Source organism: Heloderma suspectum, chromosome 3 (assembly GCF_057233095.1).
Source record: "Heloderma suspectum isolate Gila_16-S chromosome 3, 16-S_ref, whole genome shotgun sequence".
NCBI lineage: Eukaryota > Metazoa > Chordata > Lepidosauria > Squamata > Helodermatidae > Heloderma > Heloderma suspectum.
This window is the reverse complement of record NC_139460.1, coordinates 53,913,262-53,939,405: the sequence shown is the minus strand read 5'-3', so window position 1 is coordinate 53,939,405 and position 26,144 is coordinate 53,913,262.

Genomic DNA, 26,144 nt, shown 5'->3' with positions numbered 1-26,144 from the left:
TTTTGTCGGGGGCGGGGGCGGCGGCCAGTCTCCCGACCGGCTGCCGCTGCCGCCATTACAAAATAAAGAAGTAAAAAAACAAACAAACACACCCATGATAGGCTACGAGACGATTTACATAGCTTATCACGGCTAGATCTCCAAAGTCAGCCATGATAGGCTACGTAAATCGTCACGTAGCCTATCACGGGTGACTTTGGAAAAAAAAAAGCGCGTATGCAAATGGCGGTGTCCCATCGGTGCCGCCATTTGTGTTCCTTATTTTGGCACGTCTAGTCTACGTAAAGATTTACGTAGACTATGGTGACAATAAGGGCAACACAAATAGCGTTCCCTTATTTTCGCTGTAGTCTACGTTAATCTTTACGTAGACTAGACGTGCCAAAATAAGGAACGCAAATGGCGGTGCCCATGGGCCGCCGCCATTTGCTTACGCGCTTTTTTTTTTCCAAAGTCACCCGTGATAGGCTACGTGATGATTAACGTAGCCTATCACAGCTGACTTTGGAAATCTAGCCGTGATAGGCTACGTTAATCATTACGTAGCCTATCATGGGGTTTTTGTTTTTTTTTACTTTTTCTTTCGCGGCCGGGGAGATGGGGCACTTCTCCCCGGCCTGAATTTCAGCCGGGCGAGGCGGGGCGCCTCCCCCCCTCGCCTGAACTTTGGGGGGAGAAGCGAAGCGCCTCCCCCGCACTGCGAATCACCCCTGCGAAAAGGTAAGTGACTTTCGTACATCCCTAGTGGATTCCCAGCCTAGTCCCGGGGGGAATACGCAGAGGGGGGCAGGGGGTGGCAGGCCATGCCTCCACGGATTTCGGGGGCCCCAATGCCAGTGCATTTGGCCTCATTGAAATCCGGGGCGGAATTCTCCGCCATCCCTAGGCAGAAGTGGGAAATGCTGAGGTGAGAAAAAATGCAGTAGGATACTCCTTAGAAAAGGGTGACGTTTAGGAGAAGAAGAACTAGATGCCACTCTCCACCAGTGGAAGCAATGAATCTTCCAGATCCTTGAAACCGATTCCAGGGACTTGAGGAGGAGACTGGAGGACAGCCTGCAGAGGAAGAATTACTGGGGAACCTGCATCAGAGTGAGCAAGAAGCTGAAGGTCAGTCAAGCAGAAGCAATGAAACCCAGGCCTACAACAACAAGAAGAGAAGAGTAGCAATCGTGGGAGACTCCTTGCTGCATGGGATCGAAACCCAGGTATGTCGCGAAGACCCATGGACTCACCAGGTATGTTGTCTCCTGGGAGGATGGATTAGAGATGTGACTGAAAGGTTGTCTGCACTCATAAAACCCACTGACAGGTATCCCTTTCTTCTCATCCATGTGGGAACAAAATGATACTGCCAAGCAGAGCTACAAAAAAATCATGTCAGACTTTGAAGCTTTGGGAAGGAAACTCAAGAACTTTGGGGCCCAGATAGTTTTCTCATCCATCCTTCCAGTAGTTAGAAGAGGGACAGAAAGGGAAAGAAAAATACTCCGGGTGAATGACTGGCTACAAAGGTGGTGCCGGTGCGAGAGATTTGGATTCTAGGACCACAGACTATACTTCCTGGAAGATGGGCTGTTGGCAAGGGACGGGTTGCACCTCACAAAGGATGGGAAGAATGTGTTTGGCCACAGCATGAAGAGCTTCATCAGGAGGGCTTTAAACTGAATCCTACGGGGAAGGGAGATGTAAAGTTGGGGGTAACAACGGACGAAGGCTCATGCACAGCAACGGAGAGCTCTGATAGCACCCAATAATAGTCTTCAGACACATGTAGGAAGAAAGCCATACTATGAAGCACATGGTCTTCGATGTCTATATACTAATGCCCAGAGTATGGGAAACAAACAGAATGAACTTGAACTCTTAATACAAGAGGGAAATTATGACTTGATAGGTATAACTGAGACTTGGTGGGATGACTCTCATGACTGGAATACAGCAATTGAAGGATATAACTTGTTCAAAAAGAACAGGAGGAACAGAAAGGGAAGTGGGTTGCACTATATGTGAAAAATACATATCTCTGCATAGAAATAAAGGAGGATGAGCTTGGTAGCCTCTGGATCAAAATAAATGGAGCAAAGAATAAAAGGAACTTGGTGGTCAGAGTCTACTACCAGCTACCCAATCAAGGAGAAGATGAGGATGAAACTTTTGAAAAGCAAATAGCTAATGTTTCAAAGGACTTCAATTTCCCCATTATTTGTTGGGAGACAAATTCTGCAAAACATGGCCCCTCCAGGAAATTCCTGGCTTGTGTGAAGGATAACTTCCTCCTACAGAAAGTAGAGGAAGGAACTAGAGGATTGGCTATGCTTGACATGATCCTAACCAACAGAGATGACTTAGGGGATAAAATTACAGGAACCCTGGGGGAAAGCAACCATGTTATGCTTGAATTCTTGGTTCTAAGGGAAGCAAAAGCCGAGTGTAGTCAAACATGTACCCTGGATTTTAGGAAAGCTGATTTTAATAAACTCAGAACAATGATCAGTAAGGTCCCATGAGTGACTCTAATGAGAAAAGGAGTCCAAGATGGGTGGGAGCTTTTAAAAAAGGAAATTCTCAAGGCACAATTATAAACAATTCCAACAAGAAGAAAAGGTGGAAGACAACAGAAGAAGCCAATGTGGCTTCACAAAAAGCTTAGAACTCACCTGAAAACAAAAAAGGACACATATAGGAAGTGGAAGGAAGGCCAAGCTACAAAGGAAGAGTACAGGCAGGTAGCACAGAAATGCAGGGATAGCGTCAGGAAGGCTAAAGCTGAGAATGAGCTGAGTTTAGCGATGGATGCTAAAAGCAACAAAAAGGCTTTCTTCAGATACATGCATAGTGTAGGGATGTACGAAAGTCACTTACCTTTTACGAAATTTGATTCGTGGGGGGGGAGGCGCTCCGTCCCTCCCCCTGAAATTCTGGCCAGGGGGAAAAGCGTCCCGTCCCTCCCCCCCGAAATTCTGGCTGGGGGGGAGGCGCCCCGTCCCTCCCGCCGCGAATCCTGGCCAGCCGGGTCTGCAAATGGGGGCGGCCATAGCCGCCACTGTTTGCGTCCCTGCAGTCAGCTGTGATAGGCTACATAAATGTTTACGTAGCCTATCATGGCGGAGTTAAAAAAAAACCCAAAAAACTGCACGTACACAAATGGCGGTGCCCATGGGCGCCGCCATTTGCGTTCCTTATTTTGGCACATCTAGTCTACGTAAACATTTACGTAGACTACAGTGAAAATAAGGGGAACGCAAATAGCGTAGATGCTATGCTATTTGCGTTCCCCTTATTTTCGCCGTAGTCTATGTAAATGTTTACGTAGACTAGACGTACCAAAATAAGGAACGCAAATGGCGGCGCCCATGGGCACCGCCATTTGTGTACGTGCGGTTTTTTGGGTTTTTTTTTTAACTCAGCCGTGATAGGCTATGTAAACATTTACGTAGCCTATCATGGTATTTTTTAAAAATCTAGCCGCGATAGGCTACATACATCTTTACATAGCCTATCATATTGTTGTTTTCTTTAAAACTTGGAAATGACCACCGGCAGGGAGATTCGCCCAAGGTAAGTCCCGTCCTGCGGAGGCAGACCGTTTCGCCACCGATTTTGGGGGGCCGAATGCGCAGGCTTTCGGCCTCCCTGAGATTCGTGGCGAAATTCTCTGACATCCCTAAAAAAGATAGAGGAAAGAAATGGTGGTTCAGCTATTAAATAAGGATGGCAAAATGATAACAGATGACAAAGAAAAGGCAGAGGTGCTCAGTTCCTAATTTGGCTCAGTTGTCTCCCAAAAGAGGGTCTATGTGCCCCCTAGCAAAGGTGAAGTAAAGGCTGAAGGGGCAGGATTGCAGCTTGAGATCGATAGGCTATGGTCAAGGAGCACTTAATTACTTTGAATGAGTTCAAATCTCCAGGACCAGATGAACTCTATTCTCTTTGAGCAATCATGGAGGATGGGTGAAGTACCAGATGACTGGGGGAGGGCTAATGTTGTCCCTAGTGATGTACGAAAGGGACTTACCTGGTCCCGCAGCTTGCTTCGCGGTGGGGTGGAGCGCTTTGGTTCTCCCCCCAAAGTTCATGGTGGGGGGAGAGGCGCCCCGCCTCGCCCGGCCGAAATTCAGGCCGGGGGGGAGGCGCCCCGCCTCGCCTGGCCGAAATTCAGGCCGTGGAGAAGTGCCCCGTCTCCCTGGCCACGAAAGAAAAAGTGAAAAAACAAAAACAAAAACCCTGTGATAGGCTACGTAACGATTAACGTAGCCTATCACGGCTGGATTTCCAAAGTCAGCTGTGATAGGCTACGTTAATCATTACGTAGCCTATCACGGGTGACTTTGAAAAAAAGAAAAGCGCATACTTTTGCGTTTGCGTTCCTTATATGCGTTCCTTATTTGGGCCCGGCTAGTCTACGTAAAGATTTATGTAGACCTCGGCGAAAATAAGGGCAACGCAAATAGCATTGCATACGCGCTTTTTTTTTTCTTTTTCAAAGTCATCCGTGATAGGCTACGTAACGATTAACGTAGCCTATCATGGCTGACTTTGGAAATCTAGCCGTGATAGGCTATGTTAATCATTATGTAGCCTATCACAGGGTTGTTGTTGTTTTTTTACTTTATTTTGTAATGGCAGCGGTGGCAGCCGGTCGGAAGACCAGCCGCCGCCCCTGCTGAAACACCGCTGAAACGCCGCCGGGACCCGCCGCTGGGAGGGACATTCACAGGAGGTAAGTCCAATCCCGGGGGGGTGGGGGGTGGCGGAGAATTTCACCACCAATTTCGGGGGGCCGAATGTGTTGGCATTCGGCCTCCCCGAGATTTGGGGAGAAATTCACGGCCATCCCTAGTTGTCCCTATCTTCAAAAACAGTAAAAAGGAGGAACCTGGGAACTACAGATGAGTCAGTCTGACATCAATCCCTGGGAAAATTCTGGAGCAGATGATCCAGGAATCCATCTGTAAGCACCTTGAAAACAGTGCAGTCATTACTCAAAGCCAACATGGATTTGTCAAGAACAAATCCTCCTGCCAGATGAATCATTTTTTGATCAAGTAACCTCCCTTGTGGACTGTGGGAATGCTGTAGACATAATATACCTCGACTTCAGCAAATCTTTCGACGAAGTGCCCCATGATATTCTGATGAGCAAACTAGCTCAAAGTAGGGATGTCAGAGAATTCCGCCACGGATCTCGGTGAGGCCGAATGCCAGCACATTCGGCCCCCCGAACTCCGTGGCGGAACGGCCTGCCCCCCGCCCCCCCGCAGATCCCCCCCGGGACGAGACTCACCTGGGGCGGATCTTCCGGGCGGCGCCATTTCCAGGCTTGCCTTGTGTAAAAAAAAGAAAAGACGTGATAGGCTATGTAAATATTTATGTAGCCTATCATGGCTAGGTTTTTTTTTTTTAAAAAAAAGACGTGATAAGCTACATAAATGTTTACGTAGCCTATCACGGCTGGGTGGGTAAAATTAAGACGTAGATTACCGTCTTAATCTACATAAATATTTATGTAGACTATGATGGCGAAAATAAAGGGGAATGCAAATAACGTAGCGGGCGGTATTTGCATTCCTCTTTATTTTCGCTGTCATAGTCTACATAAATATTTATGTAGATTAAGATGGCCAAAAAGAAGGAATGCAAATGGTGGCAGCCGTAGCCACCGCCATTTGCGTATGCTTTTTTTTTTTTTTTTTTTTTACCCAGAGCACTCCGCGGCCGGAAATCTGGCTGCGGATGGCTCTGCCCTGGCCGGGCCGGGCCTGGCCAGCTGCTCAACAGAGCTGCTGCGGAGCACAGCCGGCCGTTTGAGGATTCCAGGGGGAGGAACGGAACGCATCCCTCCCCACCATCAACATAATCCGCGAAAGGTAAGTCACTTTCGTACTTCCCTAGCTCAAAGTGGGCTACATTAAACAATGATCCGGTGGATCCACAGGTGGCTACAGAGTCGGACTCAAAGAGTGCTTTCCAATGGGATCTTCTCAATCTGGGGAGGGGTAATGAGCGGGGTACTGCAAGGCTCAGTCCTGGGCCCAGTGATCTTCAACTTCTTTATTAATGACTTGGAGGAGGGGGTGCAGGGAATGCAGATCAAATTTGCAGATGACACAAAATTGGGCGGGATAGCTAATACTTTGGAAGACAGAAACAAAATTCAAAGTGATCTTGATAGACTGGAGTGCTGGACAGAAAACAACAGAATGACATTTAATAGGGATAAATGCCAAGTTCTGCACCTAGGAACAAGAAACCAAATGCACAGTTACAAGATGGGGGATACGTGGCTCGACAACATGACAAGCAAGAAGGATCTTGGATTTGCTATACATCACAAGCTGAATATGGGCCAACAATGTAATGTGGCTGCAAAATAGGCTAATGCTCTTTTGGGCTGCATTAATAGAAGTATAGCTTCCAAATCCCAGGAAGTACTAGTTCCCCTCTACTCAGCACTGGTTAGGCCTCATCTGGAGTACTGTGTCCAGTTCCAGGCACTGCAATTTACAAAGGATGCAGACAAACTGGAGAGGGTTCAGAGGAGGGCAACAAAGATGATCAGGGGACTGGAAACAAAGCCCTATGGAGAGAGACTGAAAGAACTGGGCATGTTTAGCCTTGAGAAGAGAAGACTGAGGGGAGATATGATAGTGCTCTTCAAGTACTTGAAAGGTTGTCACAGAGAGGAAGGTCAGGATCTCTTCTCGATCATCCCAGAATGCAGGACATGGTATAATGGGCTCAAGTGACAGGAAGCCATATTCTGGCTGAACATCAGGAAAAACTTCCTGACTGTTAGAGCAACACGACAATGGAACCAATTCCCTAGGGAGGTGGTGGGCTCTCCCACACTGGAGGCGTTCAAGACGAGGCTGGACAGCCATCTGTCAGGGATGCTCTGACTTGGATTCCTGCATTAGGCAGGGGGTTGGACCCAATGGCCTTGTAGACCCCTTCCAACCCTACTATTCTATGATTCTCTGGCGATCGCAAAAATGTACATTTTTTTGTATGTGCATTTTTCCAAATGTGCATATTCTCATGTGCGAAATTTGCATTTTTACAAAGTTACACATTAGTGTGTGTGCAAGAATTTTTGCACATATGCAAATACGTGCATGCATAAAATGTGCATTTTTGTGTGCGCGCAAATATGAATGTTTTTGCGATCACCATTTAATTTCTAAAAAAATGGCGACTGTGAAGCTTGATGAGGCTGCCGTGATGAGTGCAGGCCATTCGCCGAGAGCGAGCAGGGGCCAGGAAGGGGCAGGGGCTCAGTGAGTGGGGCTCAGGGGTGTGAGCAGGAGTGGTCTGCTGGATTCCTGGACTGAATTGGGCATCTGCACCATCCCTAAATCATAGCCCCTCCGGAACTGGAGTCAGCAGGCGCCACTGATGTATACTATAGATCACTAACTCAGTATTGGGTTCTCTCTTCTACAGAAAGGGAGATCAGTCAATAAAGTAGCAATGTGAACAGTTTTCTCTCCTGCAAAGACCTCTTCACCTGCTATACTAAAAGATCAATATGGAGCAAGGGAATTATGAATATAAATCCATCACACTCTGTTCATATTGCTTGGTGCAGTGCTCCTGATCTCCTGGTGAAGTCTATGTGTATTTATGTGTGCATAAAAGTGATATTATCCTTTGGCTAGTATGCAGAAATCCAGAAAAATGTCTATTTCTGCTTCACTTACTATGCTAAAGCCTTTGATTGTGTGGATCACAACAAACTGTGGCAAATTCTTAAAGTGATGGGAGTACCAGACCACCTTACCTGTCTCCTGAGAAACCTGTACGAGGGTCAAGAAGAAACAGTAAGAACCAGACATGGAACAACCGATTGGTTCAAAATTGGGAAATGAGTACGACAAGGCTGCATATTGTCGCCCTGCTTATTTAACTTATATGCAGAGTACATCATGAGAAACGCCAGGTTGGATGAATCACAGGTTGGATTGCCGGGAGAATTCTCAACAGCCTCCGATATGCAGACGATACCATCCTAATGGCAGAAAGCAAAGAGGATCTAAAGAGCCTCTTGTTGAGGTTGTAAGTGGAGAGTGCAAAAGCTGGTTTGAAACTCAACATTAAAAAAACGAAGATCATGGCATCTGGCCCCATCACTTCCTAGCATATAGAAGGGGAAGAAATGGAAGCAGTGACAGATTTTATTTTCTTGGGCTCCAAGATCATGGCAGACGGTGAGCTGTGACTGTAGCCATGAAATTAAAAGACGCTTGCTCCTTGGGAGGAAAGCTATGGCAAACCTAGACAGCATAGTAAGAAGCAGATACATCACCTTGCCGACAAAGGTCCATCTAATCAAAGCTATGGTTTTCCCAGTAGTAATGTATGGCTGTGAGAGCTGGACTATAAGGAAGGCTGAGCGCCGAAGAATGGATGCTTTCGAACTGTGGTGCTGGAGAAGACTCTTACGAGTTCCCTGGACTGCAAGGAGGTCAAATCAGTCCATCCTAAAGGAAAACAACCCTGAGTGCTCATTGGAAGGACAGATACTGAAGCTGAAGCTCAAATATTTTGGCCACCTAATGCGAAGAGAAAACTCTCTGGAAAAGACCCTGATGCTGGGAAAGACTGAAGGCAAAAGGAGAAGGGGACGGCAGAGGATGAGATGGCTAGATAGCATCACCGATGCAATGAATATGGACTTAAGCACACTCCAGGAGAGAGCGCAGGACAGGAAGGCCTGGCGTGCTATGGTTCATGGGGTCATGAAGAGTAGGACACGACTGAATGACTCAACAACAACAAGTATGCAGAAAACAATTGGAAAAGCAAGTGGAAACATGTAAAAATAAGCTCAGCAGTATTTAAAGGTATGCTGAAATCTTGTTGATCTTGAACCTGTAACTTAGAAACGGTGACATTGTCTACTCTCAGCACTAAAACGTTTTATAATGGACATTATTCATAAAGATGTAATGCTTATTTTAGGAGGAGGCATGGTGAACTCACCTTAGATTGATTCAGCTGTTCTGAGTGCCATCACTGCAAGTTTAAAAGAACAAGAACAACAAGAGCAACAATAACAACAACAATAACAACAACAAACAAGGCTCCAAGAGTTCTAAATTGGCTTGTGATCCCGCCCCCCAATATTCATCTGTCCACAATGCTGATTCGGAAAGCATAGATGGCAATGAAGAGGCAAGACATTGGCCCGGAAAACAACTGGTAACCAGTTAAAATTAAAAGCATAGTATAGCATAAAAAACACAAATTGAGAGAGTAAAAAACAAGAAGTTTAAAGCTAAAACAGATTAAAAGGCCTGAGAAATTTTTTAAAAAGTCTTCATCTGGTGTCAACAAAGTTGCCAGGAAAACCTCTCTGGGAGAACATTCCACAGCTGGGGTTCTATTACCAAAAAAAGGCCTTCTTCCATAGCCACCCGCCTCACCTCATGCAGTGGGGATAACTGGAATAGGACCTCCAAATATTCCAAGGTCCTCCAGGCAGGTACAAGTGTAGGTCCTTCAGGTATGTGCTAAAAATTTCATTTCACATTCCAAGACAGAGAGTAACTTTTGGGGAAAATGGTGCTTGATTTGTAACACAACCAATAATATGAGCTGGAGAAATGGTTGTATGCCAGACAAAGTAATTTCAAATTTTGGCACCATCATTGATTAACAGAACTGGAATTTTGAGATTAATAGCTCTGAAATTTGATGAAAGAAGAGCTGAAGCCTACAGGATTCAACACTAAGCTAATAAACAGCATCTCAGGATTTTAAAGATGAATGAAAAGACGAAAAGAGATAAAAATTGCCTTGTTCCCTTCTTTAAAAATTGGACTGGCACCCATTATTCTCTCTGCTGTTTTCTTTGATTACTTTATAGAACTTTGAAGGTTGGAAGGGATATGGTAAGTCTGCCTGTTTCCTTCTCGGTGCGAGAAGAGGCTTGCCAGAAGGCCATTCGATTGGAGAGTGCAGCTATAAGGGCCTCGGAGCTTAATTTAAAAACTCTGTAGGTGATTCTGATGCAAAAGTTAAGGTTATACAAAATAAAAGTAGCATTTATACATAGCTAAATTTCAACTGTTTGTGTTCTCTCATGATTCACAGAAAAACCTCACCATGACCTTGGTGTCATGAGTCATGCCCCATTCCCCATTGTGCTTCACTTTGAGGTTGTTATTCTTACAGGGGAATTTTTCTTTTTATAGACTATTAGTTTTTAGTTCAGCTTTTCCAAGGGTCTTGCTGTGAAGTGTTTTACTATGTTGACATGCTTATGGACTGATGCCTTGGTTTTCATTTAACATTCCAGCTGGGGTCCTAGAGCATCCATTTAATCACAGTATTCCCCCAGGAACAGTGAATATATAATTTTAATATTTTTACCACTTTCTCTTTCAACCAAGGAGACATATTTTGCAACTTCCAATAGTTTTTTCTCGGAGTGATGTCTTTGCACCCTCAGATATGAACACAGGAAGTACAATAAAACAGAGCAAGCTGGTGGGAGTGAGGGAGACAAATACCTTAAGCTCAGCTTAAGGTAAACATAAACCTTAAGAAACATAAGAAGCCATGCCAGACCTCAAGCCTAATACATAGAGATTTATAAAAATAAGGTGAAGATTGAAGTAAAGGACTGCTGCATAAGGAGATATGCAGGGAAACAATTTAACCTCCTGGAGTTCAACCCACTAAGCACCATCAAACAATCCTGGATTGTGAATAGAGCTTGCACAAAAATGGGGGGGGGGTCCTACAAACATAATAATTCAAAAAGAAAAAAGGAAAAGGACAATATCATATCCTAAGTAATCATAAAGACATATCTCTGATCAATTTAATGATTACCATAGATTTAAAAATTAAATCTTCACATTATTTTTCTTAACAGCATATTAATTCAACCAAAGCTTCCACTTCTTTATTTAAAGATATATCAAGAATTTTAATAGAAAAGATTATATACATTGTATTATGATTAATATGATTAATATGATTAGATATTATGATTAATATCCATGCATGCAAAAGATACATAACCAAACATATCCTTCCTACCTCCAGTTATCTAAAACTTAATTAAACTTTGAACCTTTAAACATTTTCAGTTCATTTGAAATACACTGTCTCCAAATTATACCTCTCTTTGATAAATAATATAAAAAGGTATTAATGCTATCAGTGCTATCTCCTGCCTGTATCAATGTTATCTTCTGCCTATATTCTCTCAGTCAGACCAATTCCATTAGCTTGGCCATTTCTTCCACTTTCTATATTGTAATCAGCCTCTCCTTCGATGAAGGCGGCTGAGCTTCTCGCCATCTCCTCGCTATCTCCATCTCTGCTGCTGTTCATAGATTCCATACAACCTCCTTGCCCTTTGATTTAATTTTCCCATCCATAAAACCCAATACAATAACTAAAGGATCAGGGGGGATAATATATTTTATCATGAGACTAATAAAATACATAATCTTCCTCTAGAAGCTCTTTATCCCTGAACAAGTCCATCATACATGTATAAAATCTGTCCCCTGATGTTAATCTGGTTCTAAAAGGGTTAAATAATGTTGCTAACAAAAAAAATGAAGATGGCCAATTTGATCTGGAATAGGTGAATGACCAGAAGGACGGTTTTGGGGAGACCTACAAGAAGAGCCCCTAAAAGGCCTCAGATTCATTTTTAAGAATCGGACATATTCTAGGCTCTAGACCTCTGGGCCAGAAGACCTTGAAGTTTTGATTTTATGCTGATTGATGTTATCTCATTAACTAAAACTCTAGGATTTTGCAGAACTGTTTTTGAAGCAAGGGAAAAAAATGCAGCTGTCTTTATAAGCAGCTTCACAGAGCATGTCTAAGACCACGGTGTGCTGCCAGAGTGTAAGAGTGAAATGATCAGAAGAACTGAGTGTGCTCAGACACCTACTAAGAGGAGGAAAGGTACTGTTTTGACATCTTGTGGTGTGCACCTGTTGATAAGAGAATGTCCTTACTTGAAGATAGTTGGGTGGGGAAAGCTGTAGCCTTGAGCACAAGCAACAATTGGGAGGAGGTGTTCGGGCAGATATGACCAAATATGACCGTGAGTTCAAAGAAGATGTACCAGGGAGAAATGCATCAATCAAGATAACATGCCCAGATGGCAGACTTTCGGCCATGTTTTGAGACATTTTAAAGTTACAGGAAGTCAGATTCCAGCTGAACATCAGGGAAAACTTCCTGACTGTTAGAGCAGTATGACAATGGAACCAATTACCTAGGGAGGCAGTGGACTCTCCCACAATGGAGGTGTTCAAGATGAGGCTGGACAGCCATCTGCCAGGGTTGCTCTGACTTGGATTCCTGCATCGAGCAGGGGGCTGGACTCGATGGCCTTGTAGGCCCCTTCCAACCCTACCATTCTATTCCAACCTGTTTGCAGCAATGCCAGAGATGTTCCCCAAATACGCGAGATTGTGGGAGATAGATGAGACACCTTACTTCTGATTGGTGAGTGGGTGGTCTAACCCCCCCCACATTTTGACTGGAAGATGGTTGTCTCATTACTCATTGGGGCCCCCACCTTTGACCACAGCAAGTGTATACAATCACAGGTAGTGAGAACACATTGCTGCTGCTGCTTCAGTTCACTCTTTTTGTCTCGCCACCAGACCCAAGGATTTGGTGAACTGTGGACCTCTTTAGACTCTTAGACTTTGGAACTTAGAATATTTTCTGAAGTTACGACTTAAGAGTATTTTCTGAAAGTAGAACTTAGAATTATTTCTGAGTTTGGGACTTGGGAGTTATTTCTGAAGATGAGACTTAGAATTATTTCCAAATCTTGGGTTTTTCCTTTCACTCTAACTTCTACCTCTATTCTTCACATGCCTAGAAGAACTTAATAATGCTTTAGCATAGCTTTTATATATTCCAATAATGTGCAGGAGGAGGAAAAAGGAGAGTTAACAATGTTTTAGTTAAGCTAAGTTTAGTTTTGTTTTAGTTTAGCTTTAAACCACAAGTAGTAAATGGGAGAAAGTTGGAAGGACGAGTCATAACAACATTAGCAGCTCAAGCCATTATCTTTTTAGCTAAATTCATAATACCAGCTTTGGCAACTGTAATTCTTTTAATTAATCTCCTATTTTTGTTGCATTCTCTTTTCCAGTAATCACAGAGGAAGTTTCTAACACTCATATAACCACCATGCCAGAACTTTCTTTTAATTGTGTAAGTTTCTAAAATAAATAGACTTCAGTTTACAGTTTTGTCTGTAGTGATGTTTGTTTAGATTAGCTTGGTTACTCACCAGGGTAGGGATGTATGGATTCCCCACCTTTTGATCCAGTGGGGAATCCGCCCAGGGAGGAGGCAATCCATTCCTCCCCCCCCCCCCGGAATCCTCCGGAGTGGCTAGCCTATTGAGTGAAAAACCACAGATGCAAATGGTGTAGCAGACGCCATTTGCGGCCGTAAAGCCCTTAGTTTAAGCTAAATGCAGCCATTTATGGCTGCATTTAGCTTAATCTAAGACCTTTACGGCTGCAAATGGCATAGCAGATGCCATTTGCATCTGGAGTCACTCTCAGCCTCAGCCAGTGGTCAGGCAATGGTGGCTGTATCACTGGTGCTATGGAGCCGGCAGCGAGGAGGATCCAGCCGGGGAGGATTCCTCAGGGAGGCGGAGGTAAGTGCTCCGTTCCTCCATGGAATCTGGAGGCCAGATTCTTTTGAATCCGGCCTCACTGGGGTCCATGGAGGAATTCTCTGCCATCCCTATCCTGAATATTATTATAGATCAGGAGTGCACAATCTGCAGCCCAAAACCAAAGGCACACCACCAACCTTTTCCTGCAGCCCAGCTGATACTTCTTCCCCAGGCCCCACTCCCTCTCCTGGCAGGCAAAAGCTCTTATTTTCAATCAGTTCTGATTAGAGACAAGAGCTTTTTCTCTTCTGGGGAGATGGGGAAGGGCCCGGGAAAGAAGCTGCTCAGTGATTCAGTCCTGCTTACATCTGAGGTTTGCCCCTCTTACTCCTGAATAGACATGTTGTCCATACTTACTCCTGAGTAGACATACAGGGGCTTGGTATTTGGAATGCCATTTGAAAGTGCTGCTCACTGATTCAGTCCTGCTGATGTCTGAGTAGACATATGAACATTTATCCTGTTTACTTATGAGTAGACATGCTAAAGACATTCTTATTGAAACAAGCTTTTCCTGATTGAAAGACTAGCCACAGTTTAATTGATACAATTTGATTTTGACTGTTTTTAGTCTTTTGCATTTTGATATTTTTTATTATTATTTTCCTCTCAGGTTTTCTTTAGAATTAGACACTTTATAAATGTAGTAAATAAATATTAAAAACTACAGATGGCAAGCAAGTACCCTCTTAAAAAAGTGGCTGGGGGGGGGGAAGCAGTCTCTCTTTGTCTAAGGTGGCTGTTGCAGGTAACACATCAATTGCAAACAAAGAATGTCTTTTTTAAATTCAAATTATTTCTTTTCACATATACACATTTATGCAGTTTTAATCAATTAATTGATTAGCCAACCAAGATTTCTTTAATCTAGTGTCATCCCTTCTTACAACAAATTGAATAAATTAGTCATGACTACCTTAAGTACTGCTGTTTTCAGTCATGTTCAACAGTTAAATCACTTGCTGGCCCTAAGTTATTTTACTTTTAATCAGGGAGTGCTGAAATGGAATCAGTTACAATCGTCAGTATAAAAAGTAATGAATAAAATGTTCTATTGCAGCATCTTTTAGCAAGGCTCTTTGCCGTGTTAAACTATGCATAGCGGTTTTTATTTTTTCATTCAAGAACACGGTAGATGTAAAAAATGGAATGACCTTATTGATTTGGTGTGATGGCATTATAAGGCTACTTTGAATCACTCTGATCACATCTCTTAAAGAAATTACCTTTTGTCGGCCACCAGGCATTGCTGGAAAGACGGGTGCTCTCTTCATGTACAACATCATTCCTAAAGGCAGGCCTGCCAGCCTGCCTTTATGTCAGTAACCTTGCCTAGGGGGCAATCTACATTACAACTTTAAACTGGTTTCAAACCTGTTTTTAGCGATTATGGCTACCAAATACAGGAATTCTGGGAACTGTAGCTCTAGGAGGGGCTGCTTGGGCAGCCGACAGGGGTCTCTAGCAAAGAATTCTCAGTACCCTCATGAAACTGCAGGATCCCTTTAGATAAACTGGTTTGAAACCAGTTTAAAGTTGTAATGTAGATTGCCCCCTAGAATCAAGCTTACCCAGGGCTCTCCAGATAGAGTACTTAGTCCCCCCACAGTTAGTACAGTGCAGGAATGGGTACAAGATTAGGGAGAAAGTTGTGCTGAATGGGTCTTCTGCAGCATTCCCATCTGGCACAGGGTAAGAGTAGGACATACAATGACAATATAAGGTGCATATACAAGATGTAACTAGAAATTATTTATTCGCTACTCTCAGAGCCACCCTAAGTCATTTTGCTGCCCGAGGCAAAGGACGTCCCACCCTCAGAAGCTTATTTTGACACTGCTGACAGGACAGCATTCTCCCCACCACTTCGGAGGGCAGCAGGCCAGTTCACGGGACTCAGAGCAGTCTGTGCAGCTCTATAGTCCAACTGCTCCATGCAGCCCAGCTTCTGCTGCCTGAAGGGGCTGCCTCACTCTGCCTAATGGTATGAGAAATGTGTTCCAGTTCATTTTTGATCAGTTCGCACCTTCTTGACTGAACACGGACTCAGACACTATCTGCAGTCGAAGTTCGTACATTTCTGAGCTTGCAATGTGATTCACAGAAACCGCCCCCCCCAAGGATTTGACAGCATGCATTCATTTGAAAAATGTGCATGAAAAAATGCATACTTTTGAAAAACGCACACAAACACAGTTTAATCTATGGGAGAAGTATGCATACGTTTCAAAGATGTGCATCAGCGATGCATACATTTGGAAAAATACACATGAAAATATGCACATGTTTTCATTCAAAAAGAAAAGAACAAAGCTCACCATCTGAGATGGTTCTGAGTTGGAATGAGCTTTGACGTGGAATGCAGAGAACTTCAGTGAGCTCAGGTTTTGCTGATTTACACATCTTCAATGTTAGGGCGGGCCCTGATTACGTTTATATCCTGCTGTTCCCCAGAGGACTTCAGGGCAGTGTACAAGGCTGACCCCCCCCCCCACTTATCCCCACAACAACCCTATGAGCTTTGTAGCTGAGCGGGGATTTGAACTCAGATTGCTCCAAACATAGTCTGACACTCTACTTGTTACACCACACTTGCATAAAGATCCCTTAATAATCATTTCAATTAAGTTTTGGATTAGATGTTCACCCTAAACATGAGCTGTCTCTTCTTCACATAATTAGGTTGTTTAAAGAATGGTGAAAGGCAGGATCCAATATGTGTTCATGTGTCAGTGTTCAAACCAGGGATGCTATTTATTTGTAAAACAGGGATGCTATTTATTTGTTAAAACCAGGGATGAATTCATCCACAATTTAAGTATGTGAAGCATCATTTTCCAGGATACTGCAAGCACATGTGCAACATTTTACAAGTAAGAAAAACAACAAAAATAGGCAGAAGACCACTCTTAATAAAGGAAATGGAACTCCTGCCTGCTCACTCCCTACATAGAAATGTCTTTGAAGTTTTCCCCTCTTTGCGAAAGAGGCAGAAAACACAAGGGAGGGGAGAATTTCTCAAAGGTAGGGCACAATAATTGCATTTCTTCTTTTACAAAGTCAGTGTTGTTGTGGATGCTTCATACAAGTGAAGGAGGAAATAAAGATGTGAGACACAGGCATATGGTATAAACCTAGGCAACATTTATTTAACAACAGATCTGTGAAGGGAATCTGTGTGGGCATCTAAGTTCTAAAAACAGGCAACTGGCCTGTAGAGATATTGGAGCAAGTCTATCTTGGCCCTGCTGAGTAGTATCCATGTGATGGCCACCCCCAGGACCACACTTGTAGGGGTACAGGAAGGCCTTCCCATATCATCTCCTCCTGGAGCCTCAAATCTCTGAACAGGTGATCCGGGGTGATCCGTATCTTTCCCCTGGGTCCCACAGCCCTGAGTCCTAAACCCTGCTGAACCTACCATACAAATGTGACCAAATTATTACTAAAAAATAACAACCCCTTGAAATAACCTTCCCCATCCAATCAGTATAGAGTAGGCAAAAAGACCTGCTGCCAACAGCCAATCAGGCAGCAGGCCAAAAATTCTTACTGAGCCCCAATAAGCAACCAGCAAAGTGTACACTGAAGACAGGGAGGGTGCCAGAAATCTTAAGAGGCCTGGGGAAGAGCTCTGCAGGCTAATATCTTTCCTGAAGCCCCACCCACAGCCAATGTCAATTGCGTGCAGATGCACACAACATGGAGGATATCCTGTCTCCCCCCTCCCGCCAATCTATCATCCAGGATGAGGCAAGCCTGTCATGGGGGAATGTTTTTCTATTGGCCTTTTAAAATTCCACGTTACTGATGCACAGCTACACAAAACAAAGTCTGCATGGGAACCAACTTTCTAAATAAGCAGCTCAGCTGCGAAGAACTTTGTAGAGCTCAACATACTTAATGGTAGCCTAACATCAGATATGGGATATGTTCAGGCTGCGTATTATTGCTTAGACAGTAAAACCAGCCGCTCCGCAGGTTCTGCATGGGCCCTACTATGTATTGTCTTTTGTCCTGCAAGGAGGAAATATAAAGTGCTCACAACTAATGCATGATAAATGTCATCATGATGAAAGTGTACAGTGCCAGAAAACTTGCATGCCATTTATCACACGACAGTATCTTTTGGCCAGATCCATGGCTGCCATCAATCATCTTACATACCCCATTGACACCAGCTGGGAATACGGAATTTTAATAATGATATTGGAGTAGTTTATATCTGATCATTACATTTGTTCTGTATGAATAGAAATCCTTCTATTCGAGTGGTACAGTGTGTGTGTGTGTGTGTGTGTGTGTGTAACAGGAAGCCATTTACAATAAAATTTAAGATGGATAAAATGTGTGCTTCAACCATTTTTACTGGATTTACTGTCCTCCCCAAGTTGTCCTTAAAAGGGTTTCTTCTAACGTAGAATGACATATAGCTGTCCCAGTGTAGCTTCATATGGCCATTTGGCCATGTCTTCATCTATAAGTACTTCTACAGCAGGGGCAGGGGACTAGTTTTGGGTAGGAGGTTGAATGACCCTCACCCAGGCTTCCCATTTGGCCATGCCCTTGACAACATTCGGCTTGGCTGATGGCTGCATTTCTTCCTGCCAGAAATACTGTTGACATTTCTGAAATTCTATCAATATTTTCTTGTGTGAAAACATTAATAAGTGTGTGTGTGTGTGTGTGTTGCTTTCCATTCCATTTACTTTGCATGAATGAAAAGAAGACACTTCATCTAGCATTGGTTTCTCTTAGACTTCTTTATTTGAGCATCCACAACCAGCTTCATCAACCTGTTCACCTTCTTTACTCAGAAAGTAGCTGAAAAGTGAAAACACTTGTTTTTATTTCACCTAATGAACAGACCTCATTGTGTGTCCTTTCTCAGCAAGTGTCCATTACCAGTAATGTCATTAATTCCAGTGACAAAACATTTGTTCTGAAGACTCTTAAAGGACAATCAGCAGAAATTATCGGAAACATTTCAAGAAGCAGTAGCTGCTTGCTAGTCTCTCTACGTATGTGCACATAAACACTTATATGTGCACATAAACACATATGTCTCACCTGGAAGTAGGTCCTGATATGAGGGGGGAAGCTTTGGTGTGCAATATTTGGGAACTAAATGAATTGTCCTAAACAGGACGCACAGTGAAAAAGCCCACGAGGCATTTTTCCTCATGGAAAATGCCGTATAATATCTCAAACACATGTTTCTATTATGGTAAGCCACTTTGGGGGCTCTTTTTTGGCCCAGATAGCAGCATATAGGTTTATAAACAGAACATATAGGGTTAAATCCAAGGTCATGTGAGTAGACTTCCACTCATGCAACAGGAGCAGGTTTCTCCTTGTTCTCCTCCACTCTACAGCCCCCCACCAACACTTGTGTGAGAAGCTATGTGTGTGTGTGTGTGTGGGAAATTCACTCCTTCAGCTGTTCTGCAGGTGGACAGTTAGGGCTGGAAACAACCCGTAGTCTGTGCAAACCCACAAAGGAGAAAGAACTAAGGAAGAAGGCATAGGGATGAGAACAACTGCAGTACAAACAAAAGACAATCAAAGATGAAAAGGTCATCAGTGACCTTACTGTAGTCGCTGTCGCATATAAAAGGAGCCACTCAAATTTGTGGCTCTGATCTTTAGGGGATGCAATGTGTTAGGCAAATAGTTTCAAAGGTGCTGAAACTGGAACAGATGTTTTCAGTTATAATTACTGTTGAGAGCAAGTCATACTCCCCCCCATCCCACAATGAAGTAAGTTCTAAGCTGTAATCAGGTGCCACTTCATCCCCTTCTTTAAATGCATTCCTCCTCCCTGATACATCTGGTTTCTGATAGTTGAATGACTTTATTTCTCTCTGTCTCTCTGTCTCTCTCTCTGTCTCTCTCTCTCCTTTAAAAAACAAACAAACAAACAAAAACCAATCTGAAACTAAGAGACTGCTGATCTCAACAATGTGACTAAAATAGGTTCCTCTTTCTCAGAAGGCATGCAGTGTTCGTTTCAAATTCTCCCAAGAGGCACAAAAATAATTGCAGCTGAAAATTTCAGGTCTATGCAAATAAGTCAGGGTAGGCAGAGACCATGGTGAGAGCCCCCCTGGGTTTGAGCTATAATGACCTAATCAGAGGAAATATCATGGGCAATTTACAGTGGTCTCCTAATATCAGAAGAATGAAGCAGAGGAAATGTAACTCCGTCTCAGAAAGGAGATCAGGTGCCTCTGCGTGACTCTGAACTTTCCAAAACTGAAAACTTTGTGGGGTTGTACAGATGAGTCAAGCACAAAGGAAAACAAAATTAACAAAATGGTTATAGGCCAATGGTTATTAGCCAATGCATATAGAATAAAGGAACTTTACCAGATCTCAAAATTGCCCTTGTGAGATTGGAAGGCATTAAATATCTCTGTAAAAATATCTGAAAATACAAGTTCAAAAATACAAACATATGAAGAGCCATGCTGAATCAGACCAAGGGTTCATCTAGTTCAGCATTCTGTTCACACAGTGACCAACCAGCTGTCAACCAGGAACCCATAAGTAGGACACAAGTGGAACAGCACCCTCCCGCCCATGTTCCCCAGCAACTGGTGTACATAGGCATACTGCCTCTGATACTGGAAGTAGCACAGAGCCAACAGGACTAGTAGCCATTGATAGCCTTCTCCTCCAAGAATTTATCTAACCCCCTTTTAAAGCCATCCAAATTGGTGGTCATCACCACATGTAGTAGCAAATTCCATAGTTTAACTATGAGCTGTGTGAAAAAGTATTTCCTTTTATCTGTCCTGAATCTCCCACCAATCAGCTTCATGGGATGACCCCACTGGGTTCTAGTATTATGAGAGAGGGAGAAAAATGTCTCCCTGTCCACATTCTCCACACCATGCATATTCTTGTACACCTCTATCATGTCTCCCTTTACCCTCCTTTTCTCCAAGCTAAACGATCCTAGCTGTTGTAACTGTCCCTCACAGGGGAGTTGCTCCAGCCCCTTGATCATCTTAGTTGTCATTTTCTGCACTTTTTCTAGGTCTACAATATCGTTTTTTAGATGTGGTGACCAGAACTCTACACAATATTCTCAGGTGTCTCTACATTAAAGACCCCCCCCCCCCGCAGTCCTCCCATTGTGGAGCCTTTCTGCATTTACCACGGGCTCCCAGATGGCAACCACATGATTGTTGAGAGGGGAAGTTTTTAATTTTCAATGTTCCATAGTCCTCAATGAAACAGCACCACCTAGTGGCTGTTTTATTTGCACAACAATGACTATACACAGTAAGGAAAATCCAGAATATTTTATTAGCTCATTATCTCCAGATCTTTTTAACATGGAATAACTGGGAAATACTGCTGGTTAGAATCATAGAATCATAGAATAGTAGGGTTGGAAGGGGCCTACAAGGCCATCGAGGCCAACCCCCCTGCTCAATGCAGGAATCCAAGTCAGAGCATCCCTGACAGTTGGCTGTCCAGCCTCACCTTGAACGCCTCCAGTGTGGGAGAGTCCACTACCTCCCTAGGTAATTGGTTCCATTGTTGTATTGCTCTCACAGTCAGGAATTTTTTCCTGATGTTCAGCCAGAATCTGGCTTCCTGTAACTTGAGCCCATTATTCCATGTCCTGCTCTCTGGGATGATCAAGAAGGATGTGCCCTGGAGGTAGGGATGGGGGAGAATTTCTCCCCGAAACTTCGGGGGGCCGAGTGCCAATGCATTCGGTCCTCTGAAGGTTGTTCGGGGAGAAATTCTCTGCCCCCCCCCCCGGGATGGGACTTACCTTTCACGAATGTCCCTCCCGGCGGCGGGTCCCGGCGGCGGTTCAGCAGGTCTTCATCAGGGGCGGGGGCGGCAGCCGATCTTTTGACCGGCTGCCGCCGCTGCCATTACAAGAAAAGTAAAAAAAAAAAAAAAACGCCCCTGTGATAGGCTACGTAACGATTTACATACAACAATTTACTTAAAAAAAAAAAAAGCGCGTACGGCTAATGGCGGCTCCCTATGGGGGCCGCCATTTGCGTACGCACTTTTTTTTTTTTTCAAAGTCACCCATGATAGGCTATGTGACGATTAACGTAGCCTATCACGGCTGACTTTGCAGATCTAGCCATGATAGGCTACATAAATCATTACGTAGCCTATCACAGGGGCGTGTTTTTTTTTTTCTTTTGAAGTTCGCGGCCGGGCGAGGCGGGAAGCCTCCCCCCCAGCCTGAATTTCGGCCGGGCGAGGCGGGAAGCCTCCCCCCCCCGGCCTGAACTTCAGGGGGAGCAGCGAAGCGCCTCCCCCCCACCGCGAAGCAAGCTGCGAGACCAGGTAAGTGACTTTCGTGCATCCCTACCTGGAGGTTGATGACATCATGAAAAGGGCCCGCAAACATCCATGAGTGACCCACCATGAGTGCACAATAAAAGCCTCATGTGATGGTGCCCTAAGTGTGGTCGCACTGTAGGTTTGTATAAAGGCAGTATGAAATTGGCAGTTTTATTCTCAATTCCTTTTCTAATTATGTCTAACATGGAGCTTGCCTTTTTTACAGTGGTCGCACACTTGGGTTGACATTTCACTGAGCTTTCCACCACAACCCCAAGATCTTTTTCTTGGTCAGTCACCACTAGCTCAGATCCCATCAGGAGAACGTAGAAAGTTGCTCTACACCATTGGTCATTCTAGCTCAGCATTGTCTACACTGACTTGCAGCAGCTCCCCAGGGTTTCAGACCGGGGTCTTTCCCAGCCCTACCTGGAAATGCCATGGATTGAACCTAAGACCTTTAACATGTATATCATGTATCCTGGCACTGAGTTACAGCCCTTCCCAGCTCTTTCCCTTACACAAGTGTGCCTATAAGGGTGATTCCAAACCCGTTTACAAGAAGTTGATTCTACTGTTATGCAGGGACTGTTCTGAGTCTCCACTTCTAAAGTAGTGTTCTGAGTGAGAAGATCCATGTGCTCAAGACGAATTTTGGAAGGCATACCTAATCACCGTGAGATTCCTGTTTCCCTGAATTAGATGCTATATTAAAAAAGAGAAATTCAGAAGCATGAGTCATCATGTTTCTTCTGAAATATACGGCCTCAGAGATATCACCATTTAAATGCTGACAATGAAGATTAATGGAGACACTTAAAGCAATCCAGTTCATGACTCTAATATTCAGAGATTATTTAGATAGTATATACATTCAACAATTACATACAATTTGAATCTTAAGGCACAGTGATTACAGTCCTAAGCTATCTGTCAAACACTGGCATTTCAGTTCCATTATTCTTTTGTTATACAGTCATTGGGGTATTGGTAGTCTGCAACATGCCCTTACTGTTGTCTTTCTGAGTTTTAGTCAAGGGACAATTTATATTCTTCTTTATTGATGTAGGAGAAATTTGATTCCCAGTTCTAAATCCCAGTTCTTTTAAAGAAAAAAAGATTTTCTTTGGAAAATCTGCCAGCCTATTGAAATTTCAGGCCATTCCATTTCAACCGCCATTCCTTCCATATTGTCAGCTTCTTGCCCAAGTTAAAGGTAGAGGAGCTTTTGTGCTTGAGCGTGCATTGCATTCATGATTGCACATGCAATGTATCATGGGGTTTGTTGGTTAAAGTGTTTCAGAAACCTGTTGAAAATGAAGTTGCTCTTTTGATGAATCCTGAAGCAAAAGCAAAATACTAGTTCTAGTTATACCATGCAAAAGCATATTCAATCCCCTAGGGGGTCTATGCCAGTCTGTAGTACTGAAGGGACACTTAAGAAAGGCATTGTGATCCTTCCATTGACATTCAAAGTCCACAGAGTGTTGTGCTAATGAAGACCTCACAGGTTAGGGATATAATGTCTCTCTATCATAGACATGCACACTCCAGTATCAGGAGGTTTGTGGCAGGGAGAGCCCTTCTCATTAACACATACATGGGCCTAATTCAATTTTCTACAAGGCAATGCTCTCAGGAGCGAGCAAATTCTGTTCAGCTTTCTGCAGTGTGTAATTATCAGGCAACAGGAGCGAGAACATGACAGAAGATTTTAGCACAGCCTCACTATAGATTATGCCATAGGGAATGTGTGCCCACCTCCCTCCACCAAAAGAATAGGAAAAATAGCACAGAAACATGAAGCAGGGTTAAACAATTATATTAATATGCAATTAAGTAAAAGGCTTTGCACCGTTCATTCACCAGAAGGAAGCAGTGTACGGTGGGAGACCAAACTGAGAAAAATAAAGGAACTGGGGACAGAATTATGTCCCTCCATCTGCTTTGTGGTACTATTGTTATGCACACTTCATCCAAAAGGGAATGTATCTTCTCCTAGTGGACATATCTGCTTAGATACAGAAGCACAGTGGGCATGGACAGACTTGGTAATCATACACATTTATTTATTTAGAAGAAGAAGAAGAAGAAGAAGAAGAAGAAGAAGAAGAAGAAGAAGAAGAAGAAGGCTGGCCTTCCATATTTGGATGGGAATTAGACCTTAATGGGCATTTTATCTCAGTTCCATTCCTATTCTCCATCTGATTGGAAGTGAGTAGATTTTGAAAATATAATAAGGGGTACCATCCTATGGTACCTGTGTGCTCGCAGAAGTGACCACTTGCACAGTGGGGCTTTCACATTTCTAAATGTAACCCTGAAAGAGTGGAAATGAGACAGGAGGCCCCAAAGTAATGCTGTGTGGTGGCATAGGATTCTGATGTGTGCTTCTGGGGGAAAATTGGTTGGTGTCAACTAGTGGTTCCCACAGCTCATCTCCTAGTGGAAACATTGAGTTTTTGTCTCTGCAATATTTGTCGCCCCACCCCAAAGTTTGCCGGGGAATTTCATTTCCCCTTCTCAACACCCCCTCCCCCAGCTTAGCACTAGATACCACATTGTAGGTTTTTACTTTGAGTTTTTTAAGCAGCTGCCATAGAAATAGGAATACCCAGCAATCTGATGTTTGTATGGAGAATGGGATTTAAAAAATGTAATTGAATTGGAAAAAATATAGAATATAATCCCAGCTCTGTATAGTTTTGAAGTTTCTCAACTGTCTTCTCTACTAAAAAAAAAGAATGAGGTACTGAGGTGATCGAGGATGAATTTAGTAAGAAGCTCTCAGCTGAAAGAATTGCAATCGACACACTAGACACAATCCAATAATGAATTAGACACACTTAACCCCAATTAAATTAATGGATTTACCTACTTTTAAAACTGTGCTAGATTCACTGGGGTGACCTTGTGCCCTTTACATTCAGGAGCAACTTCTTTTGAAGTCAGTAGAAACATTTTATTTGGGGTTGTGGGGAGAGGCGTGAAAACCCCCCAAGATATTCATTCTAGTCAGCCAATTAGAACCAGATGTACAGATAATTTAAGACAAAGGGATGTAGGGGTTTTGAAAAAGAAATGTCTGAGCCAAGTGGATTGTGGATTTCACCTCCACTACTTTCTTCAAAATAGCTTATCTGGATCACTATCATCACCGTATTGGAGACAGCCCCTCCTCGCCATAGTTCTAAGGCCCAGGTCACACTAATGCCTTGGCTCTGTGATCAGAAAGGAAGGAGCTATGTCAACAGAGAAAGTGCTTCAGTTGTTGCTGACAGGTTGTTAGCGAAAGAGAAGGCATGAGGAGAAGGCAGAAATATAAATAGATGTTCTTGAAAAGAAGGAGGATGTTTCAGTAACAAAAGGAAGAAGTTTGAACAGCATTAGCAAATGCATGATTGCCCTTTGGAATAGCTCCGATTTCATTAGATCTAATGGAGGAAAAGCCTCTAATGAGGGACATGGCTAGTTGGGGAGTTTCAGGTTCAATTATATGAATGATGGTTCAAACCTGTATGATAGTTGGAGGCACAAGGCAAGCAAGTGTACAAAGGCCTATCCAACCATGGAAGAAAAAACAACAAGGCATTTGTTCTTGCTTTTCTGGTTTCCCACCTGCATATTTGTGTTTCTCTTAAGTGTGGGAAGAACAAATATTTTGCCGTCATTTGGATCAGCGAACAAGGAAGCAACAACTTTAGTTACAGTTTGGTAGGTATTCAGCTTAGACAACACAGTGTATAACAAAATGCATTGGTGGAGACAGAGAGAATAAAAGGCATAGGGCAGTACCCAGTGGAGCTGCTCTGCCCCTGCTGGTTTCTTTGGGAGCTCCACTGACCTGGCCTGTTCCTGCTCTACCAAGGGGCTGCAGCTCAGTGGCAGAGCAGATGCTTTGGATGCAGCAAGTTCCTGGTTCGATCCCTGGTGTCCCCAGATAGGTCTGGAAAGACTCCTGCTTGAAGCACTGGAGAGCCTCTGTCAGTCACTGTCCATGATACTAGGCTAGAAGGACCAAGGGTCTACTCAGGATAAGGCCGCTCCCTACGTTTCAGGTTTTCCTGTTTATCCTTGTTTGTTTGTTTGTTTATTTATTTATTTATTTGATTTCTATTTTCATCTTTTGACT